We start from the raw sequence: 5682 nt of genomic DNA, 5'->3' as shown, positions 1-5682 counted from the left end.
TAGGTTTTGACAAATGATGTTTTCACTTTTTATCACTTTAAAATGCTTAGAAATTTCCCTTTTGATTTATTCTTTGTCCCATGGGTGATCTAGAAGCATGTTAATTAGTTTCCAAAAACTTGGAGATTTTCCAAACAGCATTCTCCTATGAATACCTAGTTTACTCTGGTCAAAGAACACAGTCTATATGATTGGAATCTTTTAAAATGTATTTGTGTTTGTTTTATGGCCTTGATTATGGTCTGTCTTTGCAATTATTCCATGTGAATCTGAAAATAATGTGTATTTTGCTGTTGATAGGTGGTCTGTTCTATAAATGTCAATTAGACAAGTTGATTGATACTGTTGTTCAAGTCTTCTGTATCCTTACTGATTTTCTGTCTGCATGTTCTATCAATTGTTGAGAGATAAGTGCTGAAATCATTAATTGTGGATTTATTCCCGTAGTTCTAAAACACTTGGAATCATGTATTTTGAAGCTCTGTTCTTAGATATTTAAGAAAGGGAATAGTGGAGGGCAGAGAATCTGATGATGAGATCAGGAAGGAGAATGAGTTAGTTTTTTTTTTTTTTTTAATTACATATGTGATAACTGAAAATGAATCATGAAAGGATACCAATTGGGAAGGATCAAATAAACTGTTCACGGATGACATGATTATCTATGTAGAAAATTCCAAGAAGCCAATTTTTTAAACTCTCCTGAAACTAATAAGTTATCATAGCAAGGTTGCTTGATACAGCTTAGTATTTTGGAAACCAATTGTTTTCCTACACTCTAGCAATAAACCACTGGAATTTGAAATTAAAAATGCAGTGCTATGTACATTAGCACCAAAAAATTGAAGTACTTAGGAATAAATCTAACAAAATACGGTCAAGACCTAACAAAACTCTGATGAAAGAAAGAAAAGAAAATGTAAATAAATAGATATTCTATGTTCATGAATAGGAAGGCTCATTATGATTAAGATGTCAGTTCTTACCGATTGGATTTATAGATTCAATGCAATTCAACCAAAATCTCAGTAAGTTATTTTGTGGAAATCAACAAACTGATTCTAAATTTTATATGGAAAGGCAAAAGACCCAAAATAAAACAATACTGAAGCTAGAGAATAAAGTAAGAGGACTGATCTACTGACTTCAAATTCAAGACTTACTGTAAAGCTACAATAATCAAGAACAAACAGGTCAGTGGAATGGAATAGAAAGTCCAGAAATAGGCTGGAGATGGTGGCTAACACCTACAATCCCAGCATTTTGAGAGGCCAAGGTAGGCGGATCACTTGAGGTCAGAAGTTCGAGACTAGCCTCTCTACCAAACCCCCTTTCTACCAAAAATACAAAAGTTAGCCAGGCGTGGTGGCATGCACCTGTAATCCCAGCTACTCAGGAGGCTGAGGCACAAGTATCGCTTGAACCCGGGAGGTGGAGGTTGTAGTGAACCAAGACCACACCACTGCACTCCAAACTGGGTGACAGAGTGAGATTCTGTCTCAAAAAAAAAAAAAAAAAAAAAAAAAAGAAAGTTAGTTCAGAAATAGACCCCACCAATACAGTCAATTGATCTTTGACAAAGAAAAAAAAGCAATTCAATGGAGAAAGGTTAGTCTTTTCAATAAATGGCGCTGGAACAATTGGACATCAACATGCAAAAAAATGGATCTAGACAATGGCCTTATTCCTTCATAAAAAATAATTAAAAACAACTCACAAACCTAAATATGAGACACTCAATGACAAAACTTTTATAACATTTGAGAACATCTAGGTGATCTTCACTTAGCAATGAGTTTTTAGATTCAATACCAAAAACATGATTCATGAACGAAGAAATTCGTAAGTTGGACTGTTCATTAAAATAAAAAATTTCTGCTCTGTGAAAGACACTATTAAAAGAATGAAAAAACAAGCCACAGAACGGGAGACAATATTTACAAAATACATACTTGATGAAGGATATGTATCTCAAGTATACAGAGTCTTAAAACTCAGTATTAAAAAACAAGCAACCAATTATACAACATGGTGACTACAGTTAATGACAATATATTGTATTTTTGAAAAATACTTAGAGTAGATTTGTTTGTTTGTTTGTATGTTTGTTTGTTTTTTGAGATGAAGTCTCACTCTGCACCCAGGTTGGAGTGCAGTGGCGCAATTTCAGCTCACTACGACCTCTGCTTCCCAGGTTCAAGCGATTCTCCTGCCTCAGCCTCCCAGGTAGCTGGGATTACAGGCATGCACCACCACACCCAGCTAATTTTTGTATTTTTAGTAGAGATGGAGTTTTGCCATGTTGGCCAGGCTGGTCTTGAACTCCTGACCTCAAGTGATGTACCCCCCTCAGCCTCCTGAAGTGCTGAGATTACAGGTTTGAGCCACCATGCCCGGCCTTAGAGAGTAGATTTTAAGTATTTATTTAAAAATAAATAAATAAATAAATAAATATGAGGCAATACATGTGTTAATTAGTTAGATATAACCATTTCAAAATATATTTTATTTTATTTATTTTTGAGACAGAGTCTCACTGTGTCGCCCAGGCTAGAGTGCAGTGGCACAATTTGGGCTCACTGCAACCTCTGCCTCTTGGGTTCAGCAATTCTCCTGCCTCAGCTGCCCAAGTTGCTGGGATACAGGTGCCTGCCACCATGCCTGGCTAATTTTTGTAGTTTTTGTAGAGATGAGGTTTTGCCATGATGGGCAGGCTGGTCTTGAACTCCTGACCTCAAGTGATCTGCCCGTCTTGGCCTCTCAAAGTGCTGGGATTACAGGTATGAGCCAGCGTGCTTGGCCTTAGAGAGTAGATTTTAAGTATTCTCACCAAAAAGGAGATAACTTTGTGAGGTAATGCATGTGTTAATTAGCTAATTTTAGCCATTTCACAAGGCATATATATTTTAAAACATCATATTTTACATGAGAAGCATGTAAATTTTTGTTTGTTTGTTTCATTTTGTTTTGTTTTTTTGAGACAGAGTCTTGCTCTGTCACCCAGGCTTGAGTGCAGTGGTGCAACCTCGGCTCACTGCAACCTCTGCCTCCCTGGTTCAAGCAATTCTCCTGCCTCAGACTCCTGAGTAGCTGGGATTACAGGCGTGTGCCACCAGTTCTGGCTAATTTTTGTATTTTTAGTAGAGACAGGGTTTCACCATGTTGGTCAGGCTGGTCTCGAACTCCCGACCTCATCATCTGCCTTCCTTGGCCTCCCAAAGTGCTGGGATTACAGGTGTGAGCCACCGTGCCCGGCTGAGAAGTATGTAAAATTTTATCTGCCAATTTTAAAACTGCAAAATCATTTTCTAGTAAGGTTGAGCCAAGTTATATGTCTAACAGCAGTATTTGAGAGTATCCATCTAATCTTAACTTTGTTGCAGTGAATAATTTTAAAAAAACAGAATGTGATATAAATGTATGTATGTAACATATAATTGTAAGCCAATTTGGATAACAAAAAAGAAAAGAAAAGAAAAAAAAAAACATAGAAAGGGGCTAGGGCTAGGGTTTTCACTGCTAGAAAAAAACCAGCAATCCAATTATGGCCTAAATAACAAAAAACAGGCAAAACGATGTGAATTGACACCTCATCAAAGAAGATAATACAGAAGGCAAACAAGCATATGAAAAGGTACTGAACACTACACAGTATTCCACTAGGGAATTGCAAATTATAACAACAATAAAATACTGTTATACATCTATGAGAATGCATAAAACCCAAACCACTGACAACAAATGCTGGTGAGGATGTGGAGAAACAAGAACTCTCATTCATTGCTGGTGGGAATGCAAAATACTGCCTCCACTCTGGAAGACAGTATGGCAGTTTCTTACAAAACCAAACATGCTATTAACATATAATCCAGCAATTGCACTCCTTGGTATTTACCCAAATGAGTTGAAAACTTATGTTTACACAAATATAAAACATATATTTACATACACACAAAATATATAGATATCTATAGCAGCTTTACTCATAATTGCCAAAACTTAGAAGCAACCAAGAAATCTTTCAATAGGTGAATGGAAGCCAGGCGCAGTGGCTCTTATCTGTAATCTCAACACTTTGGGAGGGTGAAGGGGGTGAATCACTTGAGCTCAGGAGTTCAAGACCAGCCTGGGCAACATGGCAAAACCGTATCTCTACAAAAAATACAAAAATTTAGCCTGGCGTGGTGGCATACACCTGTAGTCTCGACTACTCAGGGGTGCTGAAACAGGAGAGTTGCTTGAGTCCAGGAGGTCAAGGCTGCAGTGAGCCAAGATTGTGCCACTGCACTCCAGCCTAGATGACAGAGTGAGACCCTGTCTTAAAAAAAAAAAGAAAAAAAAAAAAAAGAAAAACAAACCAAAAAAAAAAAAAACAGAGGAAAAGAAAAGAAAAAAAAGGTAAATGGATAAACAAATACTATTCAGCCATAAAAAGATAGGAGCTGCTGGGAGCAGTGGAATCCCAGCACTTTGGGAGACTAAGAGCATTGCTTGAGCCCATGAGTTTAAGAGCAGCCTGGGCAATATAGTGAGACCCTGTCTCTAGCAAAAATAAAGTAAAATATAATAAACAAACAAATAAATAAACATGAACTATCAAGTCTTGAGAAGATATAGAGGAAACCTAAATACATATTGCTTAGTAAAAAAAGTCCATCTAAGAAGGCTATATGTTGTATGATACCAACTATGTGACATTCAGGAAAAGGCAAAAACTATACAGACAGTAAAAGAAAAAAAAAAAAAAGAGTGGCTGCCAGAGAGTGTGGGAGTGGCAGAGATGAATAGATGAACACAGGGGATTTTTAGGACAGTGAAACTATTCTGTATGATATTGTAATAGTAAATACATGACACAGTGCTGTTGGCAAACTCTATAAAACTGTGTGACACCAAGAATAAGCCACAATGTAAACTACAGAGTTTAGTTAATAATGTATCCATATTGGTTTATCAATTGTAACAAATACTAATGCAAGGGACTAAAGCACATAAAATTGGAACAATACAGAGAATATTAGGCCCCTGCACAAGGATAACACACAAATTTGTGAAGTGTTCCATATTAAAAAAATAAATTTAAAAATAAAACAAAAAATAATAAGAGAAACTCTGGGGGTGACATGGTATAAGATAACTTCTGTACTATCTGATCACTTTTCTTTCTTTTTCTTTAGAAACAGGGTCTCATTCTGTTGCCCAGGCTAGAGCACAGTGCTGTGACCATAGCTCACTGCAACCTCGAACTCCCGGGCTAGTAGTGATCCTCCCCTTCTGGCTCCCAAGTAGCTGGGACTACAGACATGAGCCACCATGCCTGGCTATTTTTTGTTTTATTATTTCTTGTAGAGACATGGTCTCACTATGTTGTCCACACTGGTCTCCAATTCCTGGGTTCAAGTGATCCTCCTACCTTGGCCTTCCAAAATGCTGGGATTACATGTGTGAGCCAGTATGCCCAGGCTCACTTTTCATTAAAGCGAAAACTGCTTTTTTAAAAAAAAAAAAAAAAAAAAAAAAAAAAAGACTATTGGAGTCGCTTCCAAGATGGCCAAATAGGAACAGCTCTGGTGTACAGGTCCAAGTGAGATTGATGCAGAAGATAGGGGATTTCTGCATTTCCGCCTGAGGTACCTGGTTCATCTCATTGGGACTGGTTGGACAGTGGGTGCATCACACAGA

General features: G+C 37.3%; 1 pseudogene; it reads left to right on the top strand.

Annotated features, from left to right (window-relative positions):
- The first annotated feature begins 4969 nt into the window (after nt 1-4969).
- Nucleotides 4970-5070, top strand: LOC112425976 (U6 spliceosomal RNA; annotated as a pseudogene).
- The last annotated feature ends 612 nt before the right edge of the window (nt 5071-5682 follow it).

The sequence above is a fragment of the Macaca nemestrina genome, chromosome 7, assembly GCF_043159975.1.
Source record: "Macaca nemestrina isolate mMacNem1 chromosome 7, mMacNem.hap1, whole genome shotgun sequence".
NCBI lineage: Eukaryota > Metazoa > Chordata > Mammalia > Primates > Cercopithecidae > Macaca > Macaca nemestrina.
This window is presented reverse-complemented; position numbering and strand designations above follow the sequence as displayed.